The sequence below is a fragment of the Neophocaena asiaeorientalis genome, unplaced genomic scaffold (assembly GCF_003031525.2).
Source record: "Neophocaena asiaeorientalis asiaeorientalis breed wild unplaced genomic scaffold, Neophocaena_asiaeorientalis_V1.1 scaffold582, whole genome shotgun sequence".
Taxonomy (NCBI): domain Eukaryota; kingdom Metazoa; phylum Chordata; class Mammalia; order Artiodactyla; family Phocoenidae; genus Neophocaena; species Neophocaena asiaeorientalis.
This window is the reverse complement of record NW_020172996.1, coordinates 1,434,463-1,449,306: the sequence shown is the minus strand read 5'-3', so window position 1 is coordinate 1,449,306 and position 14,844 is coordinate 1,434,463. Positions and strand designations below refer to the sequence as shown.

Here is a 14,844-nt window from a genome sequence, read left to right as displayed (position 1 = left end):
GCCTAGCCCAGTGCTGGTCCCTGGCATCCTGCAGGGGGTCCAGAAAACGTGCCCGGGGACGCGCAAGACAAAAGCGCGAAAGGAGCCGCTCACGACCACCGTCCCTTTCCTGTCCACATAGATACTCAGGTCCAGTGACTGAAACAGTGCCTGAAACAAAGTATAATGTTGTCAGGGTTTGAGGACTGGAAATCCTGGTCCTGCACCTCCTCTCCGACCCCAGCTTCCCTCCATCACTGTCTCTGTTGCTGGGCTTTCCAATTGGGCCCCAGATAGCCGTCCTCCCCCCAGCGCCCCTCCCCCACGAGTCTAGCCTTCTGTCCTGGACCAGGTCTTCCAGGAGAAGGGAGGTGCGGGTTGACAGGGAAGAGCCTCACGTTATGCTTCTGAGCAGCAGAGACACAAGGGCCTGGATGCTTGGGTCGGGGGAAGCGGTTACTGGGGGCTGGGGGCTGGTCCTGCAGTACCATCAGAAGCACAGTGACCCCCAGGCAAGCGGTGACCCCTCTCCCAGACGCCCACACACTCCCTGCTACTCACGATGGCATACCTTCAAAACCCCTGAGATAACGCCTCAGCCTCCCGGACCTGCTGGTAACAGTTGAGACCCACTTGTGGATGGGCACACAGGTGCAGAAACACACCCCACCTGGGCTGTCTGGTAAGGATGGTCCTTACCCTATGCCTCACTGGCCAGACCTTAATCAAGTGGACGACCAGCACAATAGGTGAGAAATGCTGTCCTTCTTTCAGGTAGCAATATCCCAGCTGAGATTCAGGGTTCTGATGTCCTGGAAGAAAGAGGAAGTGGATGTAGAGGAACTTCGGTTTCTGCAAGGGTGGTGAAAACTTCCAACAGGATAAAACATATGGAAAAGAGTATGTCTCCTTCCCCTCCAGCTCTCCCCACCGTGTTCCCTCCTTAGACTAATCCCCACTGGCATTAACGGATTTCTTATCTGTGCTTTCAGAGATAAATATTTATTCATTTATTTGTATGCTTAATTATATGTTAATTTATAGGTTTAATTATACATGTATATGCATGTGTGTATATAAAAAATATATTTCATCTGCCACTAGCCACCTGTTTCTTTTTTTACATAAATGATATCCTACTATACACACTCTTGCTTTTGTTTTCTTTTTTTAGCTAAGGAATATATTTTGGAAATCTTGCCATATCAGTCCATACAGAACTGCCTCATTCTTTTTGATGGTGGTAGACTATTCCCCTGAATGACTTTACCATGATTTGTTTAGTCAAGTCTCCTAAGACTGGATAGTTGGGTGCCTTCTGGTTTTTTCTTACTAGTAACACTACTGGAATGACCTTCCTTGAAAATGTGTCATTGCACACAATTGGAAGCTTCTCAGGATAGGTTTTAGAACTGAAAGAATTGCATCAGCACGTATGTGCATTTCAAATTTGGGGACAGCTATTGCCAAAGTGCTCTATGCAAAGAGTGCCAGATGAGAACCCAACTAACAATGCATTTGGAGAGGCCAAGTCAGTATATGAACACATTTTTTATTATTTTTTTGAACATATTTTTTAATCTTTACCAACTGCTGGGTGAAAACATGGTTCGAAGCAGTTTCATTTCTTTACTATGAATTACCTTTTCATATATCTCACCAATTTTTGATTGGGTCATTGGTCTTTTTCTTATCTATTTGTAAGTGTTCTTTACATATTAAGGATATTGATCTTTCCTCTGTAATGTGTACTGAATGTACTTTTGATCCATTTCTTATTCAAATTTTGACTTTATTTACGGTGTCAGTAAAAGATTTTGGAATAAATGAATGAATAACTTAATTGACTATCAAGTTTCAAGCTTGACCTGCAGATTGGAACTCACTGGGCAGTGCCAGATTCCTGGACAAGAGGGAATGGGTGAATATTAAGGTAATTTGAAAAACCAGACAGACACGAAGGTCAATTAAATATTTGTAGATTTAATGCACACTCCCTGCGCTTGCTAAGGCTTATTTGGCTATAATTCAACTTAACACGTCCAAAATTAAATGAACCCTTATCATCCTACTTCTGTCCCTCCCAAGTCATCCTCAGCTTGGAACCCAGCACCTCCAGTGGCTCAAGCCAGAATTCATGAAGTCATTCAAGACGCCCCCCACAGGGATTTCCCTGGTGGTCCAGTGGTTAAGCCTCTGTGCTCCCAATGCAGGGGGCATGGATTCGACCCTGCATGCTGCACAGTGTGGCCAAAAGGAAAAAAAAAGGACGCCCACCACTCCTTGGTCTTCCACATCCAGTCCCTAGCACACCCTTTGGCTCAATCTTATTTATGTATCCTGAAGGTATTCAGAAGCAGCAGTCAGTTACCTTTTTCTGTCAAAGGTCTCATAGCAAATATTTTAGCCTTTCTGAACCAATAAGTCTCTGTCGCAGCTAAAAGACTTTGCATGAAAACAGCCCAGACTGTAAATAAGGAATGGGCATGGCTGTGCCAGCAAGCCCTTCTTTATACAACAGGCTGTGGGCTGGATGGCCAGAGTCCGCCCACCCTTGACCAAGAGAATTTTCTGTGCCAGCTCCTACAGTAGATAAAGCCAAGCTGCTCCTGGAAAAGGGGCAGTTTGGGCAGAAATGAAAACAGTTATACTTTATTTTTTAAAGATATAGTTTGTGAAAATTTGAACCCCGTGAAGTTGAAAAAGTGTAATATAAAAAAATAGCCATAGAGCCTTGATTTATGTTCAAAACCTGAAATAATGATCTTTTTAAAAAAGCTCTCATGAGCCTTGTTCTTCTCTCCTACAAATTGGGGATCATATTAGTTCCTGTTTCCTAGGACTCTGGTAAAGGGTAAATGAGATCATCTAGGTAAAGTGCTCAGCACCATACCTGACAGGAGGAAAGTGCCCAGGAAATGTTAGCATTTATCCAACATTACCAGCAACCGACTGGTTAATCTGCCCCAGGCAGAGGTGGGTGTCCTGCGGGCAGGGCACTGGCCACCCTGAGACTCAAACTGCCCAGAGGACTGTGCATGCAGCCAGGAGGCTCCAAGAGCCATTGATAAGATGCTCCATCTGGCTGTGCTTCTTCAGTGTCTCACAGCACCAAGCCCACATCCTCACTTTCTGGGGGCGACGGTGTGTAATAATTCTGATAATGTAAGACATCTAAAGCAGTCCTGAGACAGACCCTTCTGTGCCCATGGAAATGTTCTGCATCTGCAGTGTCCGGTACGGTAGCCTCTGGCCACATTTGGCCACTGACATGTGCCTGGCGGGGCTGAGAAACTGTTTTGAACTTTATGTTTAATTTGTTTACATTGAAATGTCTTTTTGACAGATACAGATTTCTGATAACTTTCGAATCATACCACTGAACTGGGTAAGAAATTAAAGCATTCAGATGGAAAACCTGATGACTTCATAAATTGTTAACACAAGATTAAGATCAAGAAGGATTAGTTCCATAGGACTCAGTGAAGGGATGAACATGTTTTTAATTTTTATGGCTTTTTGTCTGAAATATCACTGGCTTTTAATCTTTGTTTTCTAGACATAAGGAAGCATTTCACTTTCAACTAATTATGACAGCAGTTTGGTAAATTACACCTTTGTAAGCAGAATTGAAACATTTGTATTTTCTCTCTACCTGATCCTTCCAGCATTTGGAAACTCTTAGTATTCTTATTTTTATGACAACATAGTTATTTGCATAAGTTCAATAAGAATCTATTCTCCTTGTAACAGGACATAAATGGAAACACTTGCTTTATTACCATTGCTTTGACTGGCATGTCATATTTAAGAATATGCACAGAATCAGATATGACTAGACAGCTTTAAAGAACCAAGGTGAACTTTATGGAGCCATAAAGCCCCTTGGAAAAATAACCTGGCACCTTGCTTCAGAGTTCCCAGCAACACTACCAGGTAAATAAGGAAGGATACCTCCTAGTAGGTGGAGGAATCTCAAGACACGTTGGAGACCTTGAGAAGAGAGGAAACCACCCAAATGTGTAGATATCGCAGGTGGAATATGACTGGTCTATGGAGAGGACTGCTGACCTCAACCTCATCTCACAACGATGCTCAAACACAGGAGAAATTATATTCAGACCAGGACAAAAAGAAGGTGGTATCAGAAGTAGACGGCTATCCCAAGATGCCAGATCTGACCCGTATGATTATTTATACTGTTTTTTGATTGTGAGGACTTTTGCATGTGAATGAAATGTTTTGCTATCATTAGCACAATCTATGCAGAGTTTAAAGATTATTCCAGTTGTTGGGTTTATGGTCAGTTACCTACATCCACTACATCTACTACTGGGTTATCTTGGCGGATTTCTCCTGAGCAAGACTCTAATTGGATAGCCCTTAAGAAATTTATTCTAGAAGAAAGAAGTTATACTTCTGTTGGGGCCATTATTTTTTTTTCTTATTGAAGTATAGTTGATATATAATATATTAGCTTTGGATGAATAACATAGTGATTCGATATTTTTATAGATTATTCTCCATTTAAAGTTATTACAAAGTACTGGCTATATTTCCCTGTGCTGTATAATACATCCTTGTGGCTTATTTATTTTATACATAGTAATTTGTATCTCTTAATCCCCTACCCTTATCTTGCCCCTCCTCCCCTCCCCAGTGGTAAACACTAGTTTATTTTCTACATCTGTGAGTCTGTTCCTGTTTTGTTATGTTCATTTGTTTGTTTTATTGTTTAGATGCCACATGTAAGTTATAGTATGGAGTATTTGCCTTTCTCTGTCTGACTTATTTCACTAAGGCTAATATCTTCCAGGTCTATCCACGTTGTTGCAAATAGCAGAATTTCATTCTTTTTTATGACTGAGTAGTATTCTATTTTGTGTGTGTGTGTGTGTGTGTGCGTGTGTGAGATGTTATATGTGTATAACATCTTTATCCATTCATGTGGGGTTGGACACTTAGGTCACTTCCATATCTTGGCAATTTTAAATAATGCTGCAATGAACACTGGGGTACATGTATCTTTTCAAGTTAGTGTTTTCTTTTATATATATATATATATATATATATATATATATATATACCCATGAGTGGGATTGCAGGATCATATGGTAGCTCTATTTTCAGTTTTTTAAGGAACCTCCATACTGTTTTCCACAGTGGCTGCACCAGTTTACATTCCAACTAAGAGCACAGGAGGGTTTCCTTTTCTCCACACTTATTATTATTTATAATAATAAGCATTTATTATTTATAGAGTTTTTGATGATGGTCATTCTGACCGGTGTGAGGTGATACTTCATTGTAGTTTTGATTTACATTTCTCTAATAATTAGTGATACTGAGCATCTTTCTGTGTTCCTGTTGGCCATCTGTATGTCTTCTTTGGGGAAATGTCTATTTAGGTCTTTTGCCCTTTTTTTCATTGGGTTGTTTGTTTGTTTTTGATATTGAGTTGTATGAGCTCTTTGTATATTTTAGAAATTAAGTCCTTGTCCATCACATCATTCACAAATATTTTCTCCCATTCAGTAGGTTGTGTCCTTATTTTGTTGATGGTTTCCTTTGCTGTGCAAAAGCTTTTAAGTTTAATATGGCCCCATTTGTTTATTTTTGCTTTTATTTCTTCTGCTTTGGGAGACTGATCCAAAAAAAAATATTGCTCTGATTTATGTCAAAGAGTGTTCTGCCTTGTCCTCTTTCAGAAGTTTATGGTTTTGGGTCTTACACTTGGGTCCTTAATCCATTTTGAGTTTATTTTTGTATATGGTGTGGGAAAATGTTCTAATTTTACTCTTTCACATGTAGTGTGTAAATTTCCCACCACCACTTATTGAAGAGACTTTCTGTTCCCCATTGCATATTCTTGCCCTTTTATGGTCATAGATTAATTGACCATACGTGTGCGGGTTTATTTGTGGGCTCTTTATTCTGTTCCATTGATCTATGTGTATGTTTTTGTGCCAGTATTATGCTGTTTTGATTACTGTAGCTTTGTAGTATAGTCCAATGTCAGTGAGCATTATTACTCCAGCTCTATTCTTTTCCCTTAAGATTACTTTGGCAATTCAGATCTTTTGTGGTTCCATATGAATTTTAGTATTTGTTTTAGTTCTGTGAAAAAACGTCCTTGGTATTTTGATAGGGATTGCATTAAATCTCTAGTTTGCTTTGTTTAGTATGGACATTTAACAATATTAATACTTCCAATAAGGAACATGGCGTATCTTTCCATTTCTTTTTATCATCTTCAATTCCTTTATTGATGTTTTATAGTTTTCAGAGTATAGGTTTTTAAGCTCCTTGGTTAATTTTATTCCAAGGTATTTTATTCCTTTTAATGCCATTTTAAACAGGATTACTTTCTTGTTTCTCTTTGTGATAGTTCATTACTATTGTATAAAAATCAACAGATTTTTGTATATTAATCTTGTAAACTTCAACTTCACTGAATTCATTTATTAGTTCTAATAGCTTTTTAAATTTATTTTTTATTGAAGTATAGTTGATTTACAATGTTGTGTTAATTTTTGCTGTACATATTGAATATAGCTCCCTGTGCTATAGAGTAGGACCTTGTTGCAATTCTAATAGCTTTGGTGGAGACTTTAGTGTTTTCTGTATATAGTATCACATCATCTGCAAATGGTGACAGCTTTACTTCTTCCCTTCTAATTTGGATGCCTTTTATTTCCTTCTCTTGTCTGACTGCTGTGGTTAGGACTTCCAATACTATGTAAAATAGCAGTGGTGAGGGTGGGCATCCTTGTCTTCTTCCTGATTTTACAGGAAATGCTTTCAGCTTTCACCATCTAGTACGATGTTCCCTGTGGGTTTGTCATAAATGTCCTTTTTTCAGTTGAGGTATGTTCCCTCTATGCCCACTTTCATCAGAGTTTTCATCATGAATGGAGGTTGAACTTTGGCAAATGCTTTTTTGGTGTCTATTAGATGATCATGTGACTTTTAGACTTCCTTTTGTTAATGTGGTGTATCACAATGATTGATTTGCAGATATTGAACTATACTTGAATCCCTGGAATAAAACCCACTTGATCCTGCTGTATGATACTTTTTATATATTATCATATTCAATTTGCTAATATTTTGTTGAGGATTTTTACACCTTTATTCATTGGTCTGTAATTTTCTTTTTTGTAGTGTCTTTGCTTTATTTGGGCCACTACTCGTATTACAAGATGGGACCCCCTCACTTAGCCAATCAAACTACTTGCTCTGACCATAGCCATAAAAATGAATCATATTTCATACAGATGGCCAACAGGCACATGAAAAGATGCTAAACATCGCTAATTAGTAAAGAAATGCAAATAAAAACTACAATGAGGTACCACCTCTCACTGGTCAGAATGACCATCATTAAAAAGTCTACAAATAACAAATGCTGGAGAGGGTGTGGAGAAAAGGGAACCCTCCTACACTGTTGGTGGGAATGTAAATTGGTGCAGCCACTATGGAGAACAGTACGGAGGTTCCTCAAAAAACTAAAAACAGAGTTGCCATATGATCCTGCAATCCCATTCCTGGGCATATAGCTGGACAAAACTATAATTCAAAAAGATACATGCACCCCAATGTTCACTGCAGCACTGTTTACGATAGCCAAGACATGGAAACAATCTAAATGTCCATCGACAGAGGAGTGGATAAAGAAGATGTGGTACTTATATGCAATGGACTATTACTCAGCCATGAAAACGAATGAAATGATGCCATTTGCAGCTACATGGATGGACCTAGAGATGATCAAAGTAAGTGAAGTAAGTCAGACAGAGAAAGACAAATACCATATGATATCACTTATATGTGGAGTCTAAAATATGACACAAATGAACTTATCTATGAAACAGACTCACAGACATAGAGAACAGACTTGTGGTTGCCAAAGGTAGCGGGGTGCGGGAGGGATGGATTGGGAGTTTTGGATTAGCAGATGCAAGTTATATATACGATGAATAAACAACAAGGTCCTACTGTATAGCACAGGGAACTATATTCAATATCCTCTGATAGGGCTTCCCTGGTGGTGCAGTGGTTAAGAATCCTCCTGCCAGTGCAGGGGACATGGGTTCGAGCCCTGGTCGGGGAAGATCCCACATGCCATGGAGCAACTAAGCCCACATGCCTCAACTACTGAAGCCTGCACGCCTACAGCCCGTGCTCCGCAACAAGAGAAGCCGCTGCAATGAGAAGGTCGCACACCGCAGTGAAGAGTAGCCCCCTCTCGCCACAAGTAAAGAAAGCCCGCGTGCAGCAACGAGGACCCAACGCAGCAATAAATAAATAAATAAATAAATATCTCCTCTGATTAAATCATAACGGAAAAGAATATGAAAAGGTATGTATATATACATGTAACTGAATCACTTTGCTGTACAGCAGAAATTAACACAACATTGTAAATCAACTATACTTTAATCAAATAAATTTTTTAAATGAATCATCTTTAAAAGTTACTCAAGCTCAATCAGAGCAATGAGGGAAATTTCAGTCAAAGAATATAACTTTCTGGTTTTTAGGAGGGACTGTCCCTCAGTTACAGGATGAATTTATATTGCAAATATCAGGGTATGGTCATTGAAATTTAAGGGTTTCCCTTATGTGGAGGAAAATTAAATCAGACTAATGACTACAGGGAATTGGGCTGGGTGCTTTATGAACAATGCTAATATATCATTTCTCTTAAAGTTAGTGATTGGTATGTAATAGACAGGGACAAACGACCTGGGATATACTGGGCTGCACCTAATGGAATTTCTTGTCTTAAACATTTACTTATGCCACTACTAGCTATATTGCTTGTATTCTGCCTATTTACAATATTGTTATTTCTTGCATTAAGAATTGTGTGACTGGGACTTCCCTGGTGGTCCAGTGGGTAAGACTCCACGTTCCCAATGCAGGGGGCCCGGGTTTGATCCCTCGTCGGGGAACTAGATCCCGCATGCATGCCGCAACTAAGAAGCCTGCATGCTGCAACAAAGATCCCATGTGCCACAGCTAAAACCTGATGCAGCCAAAATAAATAAATAAATATTAAAAAGAATAAAATAGAATTGTGTGACTGAGCCTCCAATAATATAATGATGCCTAGGTGCCTTGAAACAACTGATCAAATATATAGTTCCACGTGAGATCAATGATCGTAATAGTGTAATCCTAGAAATGGGAAGAAGCAACAAGAGGGAACCATTTCCTGGACCATAAGGGACTAGTGAGATAGGTGGTCCAGAGACATGTATGGCTACCATTAACAGGGCATGGTCCAGCAATAACACATTGAATGGGCTACCGGTTAAATACTCGCCTGAGCTAGCAACAAACCTTACTCGCGCTGAGGGAGAAATTGGCTATAAAATGCCTCCCAAACCTTGGTTGAATTTATGACCAAGAGGAAGGCACTGCCAACAAAAGAAGGTTCCCCACCACCCACTTCTACAAAAATGAAGTCATTAACCACTGCAGTTGATACCAACAATACATCTGGAAAGTAATTAAGAGTGAAGATCAGGCTGAGGTACTCTATGCTCTGGGAAAACCGGCAGAAAGGCTTTCAGATAGTTAGATATTTTCAGGAGAAAATTTTAAAAACCACTATTCTTGTATCTTCTCATACTTAGAAAAGTGCTAAAATCATAAGTGACATATGTGTTCCTTGTGACTAACAGGACCCTTCTACCAAGCGGTGTGCTTCATTGCCTATACACGTTCTCCAAAATCACATAGAACCTGACCTCCTACCTACCTTGTGGAGCAGAGCGGCTGTCTCCTGGGCTATAGTCCTCAGTAAACCCCAAACAAAATGGAAACTCACAGCTCTCACATTGTACATTTTCACTTCAGTCGACAATTTCTGTGGATTTTGTTGTTGTTGTAGTTAAGTGGCATTATTGTGTCTAAACTTAAGTGCTACATGCATATTCCAAGTATTTATGCAATATGTGAAGAGGTAAGTGAATGGATGCTATGAATCTTGGAAGGTATGAATGTTGGAAGATGCCCTTCCACTCACAGTTGTGTGACCATCTGGGAAAGTCCCAGTGTCCACATGTGTGAGGTTATTGGTTAAGGGCAGAGACTCTGGAGCCAACCTGCCTGGGTTTGAATCTTGGGTTGGCTACTTATGATCTGTGTGACCTGAAGCAAGTGACATGAACTCTCTGTGCCTCTGTTCTCTTATCTTGGAAAGCTGGATAATAACAGATAATAACGGATAATAACAGCCATATGGTTGTGAGAATTAAATGGATCAAAATGTGTAAAGACATTAGCTCAGTGCCTACCACATGGTCAGTGCTCAAGAAACATTCCTTTTTTTTTTTGGCCATGCCATGCCGCATGGGGGATCTTAGTTCCCTGACCAGGGATCAAACCCGTTGCACCTATATTGGGAGTTTGGAGTCTTAATCAGGGAAGTCCCGAAATATTCCTTATTCTAAATATTTGTGTAAAAATGGAGGAGATCCTAGTTAATGGGAGAGAGATACAGAACTGAAGAATACACTTACTCACTCATGTATTCATTACAGCCTGGTGCTGAGGATAAATTAACTTAACAGACCCAGTCAGTAGCGACACAATAGCCATTTTCCTTTGCTATAATAATAGAAGCAATTAGGTGAGCACAGGATTGCCCAGCTAAGGACTGCACTTCCCAGCATCTCTTGCAGCTAGATGTGGTCATGTGACTATGCTCTGGCCAATGAGGTTTGAGGAAAAGTGATCTGGGCATCTTGTAGGAGTCGCCCTTTGAAGGACTAAGGTGTGTCTTCCCCTTCCCTCATCCTTCTCCCCTTCTCCTGAGCCAGAATGTGGATGGGATGTGGGGGTGAGCCCTCTCCAGCCACGTGGCACAGAGCACCAAGGTCAAAGGACCCTGGCTCCCCAACTCCAAAGAATGTCTACACCTTCGCCCCGAGAGGTTACACACAGAACACCAACACGGAGGACAAATCAATTTCGGCATATTTAAGCAGCTATATTTTGGAATTTTACACCACAGTAGCCCAGCATGCATGTTTTGGGAGCGCGGGGTCTAGAGCGGGAAGCAGAGGGACCTCGGGTATTAGGAAAGGCAGAGAATGCTGAGACAGCACAGGGGACACTCCCATGCCTGGATCTCCTCGTACTCTGCACCAGGCTTGGAAGGGGAGGTGCGGTTCGAGCCAGGTTTCGAAGGTTCAGGAGGAAACTGGGAATCAGAGTCAGAGTCATCCGTTTCCAAGTAATAGGCGAAGCAAACAGTTGGCTTAAAGGAACGAGAACACAGAAGAAAGAGGAGAACGTTAGTGCCCTGGGTAGCATCCACTCTCCCAAGTGTGAGGGCTGAGCACGTGCACTCAGCGGCAGCGCACCTGGGGCTGAATTCCAACTTGGCTGCAAACAGCTGGGGATCCTGGGGCAAGCGACCTGACCTTCCCCTGCCTCAGTTTACACTTCTGTATAATGACGTATAAATAAGTGCTTCCTCAAAGGGGAGTTGTGAGGACTGAACAGGATAATCCAAGAAAAGCATCTTTAACAATGCTTGCTGCTTAGTGAGAGGGTTTTTCTTCTACTCAGTGCCCTCATCTTTGCAAAACAGTTCTTCCCCAAACTGTCCTTACGGTGGGTTTCTCAACATCCACACTACGGACATTTTGGGGCGGGATCGTCCTTTGCAGTGGACATCCCTGGCCTCCACCTGCTGTACACCAGCGGCATCACCCCTTCGGTTGTGACAGCTAAAGATGTTTCCAGGCATTGAAGGTGTCTGCAGGGGGGGCAAATTGCCTCTGGTTGAGAATCACTTCCTCATCCATACTTCTGTTCTCTGAGTTTGGGGAAAGGTAAGGACCTTCTACCCCACACACTCCCACGGTCATGTGACCCAGGCTGGGGCAGTTAGGGTCCTGCATCCCCTCAGCTGATGACTGGTTCACTGGTGGGCAAAGTACCCAAAATGGGCCAAACAGAATGCTCTCCACTTCTAAGATTTTTGCTTCATGAAAAATGTGCCCCAACTGACCTCTTATTAGCTAGCTGCATGGAGAAAACAAAATCAGAAAGTATTCAGTAGAGAAATCGGACAAGTATTTCTTCCGAGTACATCGGCAATGATGGCAGACAGACCTCGTGTGCACCTAGAAGTGGTGTCTAGAAAAGGACAGGGCATCACTTAGGTGGTATTCCAGAGATCATAGCTACCCTGAATCTCATTCACGGGGAAATGGTTAAAAATAAATAAACAAACAAACAAACAAATAAAACAATATGGGGTGGGGTGACTCTGGTCTTCAAAGTTGTCATAGGCAAGAAAGGTTGAGGAGATTTTCCAGATTAAAGAGGTCTAAAGATACATTACTAAGCACAATACCTGGACCAGAATGGACCTTGTGCTGTGGGGAAAAGAACGAAAAAAAAAGGTAGTATGTAGCTAATTCACAAAACAGGAATATGGACATAGATTAGATGAAAGTGTGCATAAGGATAAAAGCCTGAATGTTACAACAGTCCCGCACTTAGGTAAGAGTATATTCCATATCTAAGGTGATAGACTGAGGAATGTATATATAAATATATATATTAGAGAGAACATGAAAATACAAAATATTAACAGTTGGTGAATTTGGATGACCTTTGTACTGCTTTGCAAAATCTGTGACTCTTGCATTCTTTTCTAATAAGATTTCTAGAGAGTCCTCCCTGGGACTGCTGCAGGCACTAATAGGAAACGTGTTCTTGCGAGCATCCTTACCCTGTGCCTCCCCTGACCTCTCCCCGTGGCACCCCTGGTTCCCCATCAGGGCCGCTCCAAACTCCGCCCCTACCCGTTATGAATCCCAGACACAGAGCAGACGCCTCATTGGCCAAGGATGAGTCACCTGCCCAGCCTGGAACCAATCGTAGGGAACCTTTTCATTGCTGGCTCTGATTGGTCAGGGGCATACCTGGAGCTGGTCTGAGGATGGGATCAGATCCATCCGAAGGGCATGGAGACAGGTGGTCCCCCAAGAAAAATCAAGGGTGTTAGTAGCAGAAGGAGGAATGGTGTCCAGGTGGACAAAGCCACAGCTGCCTACGCAGGAGGGACCCTTACAAAACTCATTCCCTCACTCAATCAGCCCATGTGTATACAGTGCCTAACGCTGGTTACATCTGTTCTAGGCAGGGGGATATGCCATTGAACAACAGAGGAGGTTGCTGCTCCCCAAGAACCACTCGAGTAGGGAACACAGATGATGAACACACAGATACAGGTGTGCTCTCAGGTAGCAATAATAACGCTGAAGAAACTGAGCAAAGCAAGGGGTTAGAGAGAAATGAGGCCAAAGTGAGCAAGGGAGGCTTCATGGAGGAGGTGACATTGGAGCAGAGGCAGGAATTAGGAAAGAAAAGAAGGCAGGAAAGAGGGCAGCATCTCCAAGAAAACCATCCCCCAGAGCTGGGGCTACATCCTCAAGGGTACAAGGGGCACCGAGCCACCCAAGGGTCTCTGCTGGGCAGAGGGGGTGGTGGATGTGCCTTTCCTCTGAGAACCCAGGGGACTCTAGTCAAGCGAGGAAACAAGCAGACTTACCAAGGGACAGATCGGCAGGAGTTTGGCTGACATCGTTCCTTCCGTTTTGGAGGGATTGTTCAGCAGATCATCAGGAACCTCAGAAGGCAGGGCTGAGGGAGGAGGAAAGAGGCATGAGGCCATCTTGCCCTCTGAGGCTTGAGAAACAATAATAAAATCTTCATCACGAACCTTTGACAAGAGCTAATATGTGAGGAGTACTTGCGATGTGCCAGGCATGCTTTTAAGCATTTTACAAGTATTAGCTTGTCTGGTTGTTCATTATAACTCCCTGAAATAACTACTATTATCATCTCATTTTACAGATGAGGAAACTGAGGCACAGAAAGGTTAGGGACGTTGCACAGCAGTGCCTGCAGACATGCATTAAATTGCATCCTGAAGTCTCACAGGGAACAGACAGGGAATGTCAGTGAGTGAAGGGGCTGGGGTAAGACAACAGGGGTGTCCAGGCCACAAAAAGAAGTTCCAATTCATTCAGCTCCCCGGAGACACTGCTGTAGGCTCTGAACAGGGGAGAGACAGGACGCACTGACAAGAGGTGATGTCAGGGAGGTTCCATCCTGGGTGCCCCTCAGGGCCCTCCCTCCCCAGCAGGAGCCAGTGGGAGCTATTTGGGGTTGGGATCAGCCTTCAGGGTCAACACTTCCCCATCAGCCGTGCCCTGGAGACCCTCCCCACTGCCACCTGCCCACAGTTTTCCACTCCGTGTGTGTCTCACCTCCTTTCTCCGGCGGCTTGGTCTGCACCGCCTCCGTTTCCTGGCCCTCGATGGTGCTGAGAGGTAGCATCGTGACACCACAGGTGCTCCCTATGGACAGGAGACCAGAGCAGTCAGTGCCTGGGCTGGGGACCCAGATGGCCTGGGTGTGAACCCCAGCACCGCTCTCAGATGTCAGGTGGACTCAGACAGCTTCATCCCCTCCCCAAGTCTCCAGGTCCCCAACATCCAAGGGGAAGTGTTGGCAATGCCTCCCTCCTACAGTGGCTTCCAAGGCCCACTGCATAATTTGGGGAGAGCATTTGGCATGGCACCTGCAAAGGACAAGACCACGGCTAAGGATGCCTGGGTCTCATGTCCCTTTAAGAAAAGAATAGAAATATTATGACACAAAGTGCTGGGGCCTGAAGGTGCAGCTCAGTTAACTTTATACCAAAAGGGCCTGTGGTGTCTGGCATACAGCAGGCACTCAATATGTGCTCTCAGGGCCAGCATTCCCAGCACTGCATTTCAGCTGTGTCCTAAGGCTACACTGCAGCTTGACCAAACGGTTCAGACCAGA

General features: G+C 42.8%; 1 long non-coding RNA gene across 1 annotated transcript; it reads right to left on the bottom strand.

Annotated features, from left to right (window-relative positions):
* Positions 1 to 746: 746 nt before the first annotated feature.
* Positions 747 to 14,366, bottom strand: LOC112397955 (uncharacterized). Its single transcript, XR_003002898.1, has 3 exons — positions 14,283 to 14,366; positions 13,562 to 13,653; positions 747 to 791 (listed from the first exon to the last, which is right to left on the bottom strand). It is a non-coding gene; the product is annotated as an uncharacterized LOC112397955 (long non-coding RNA).
* Positions 14,367 to 14,844: the final 478 nt, after the last annotated feature.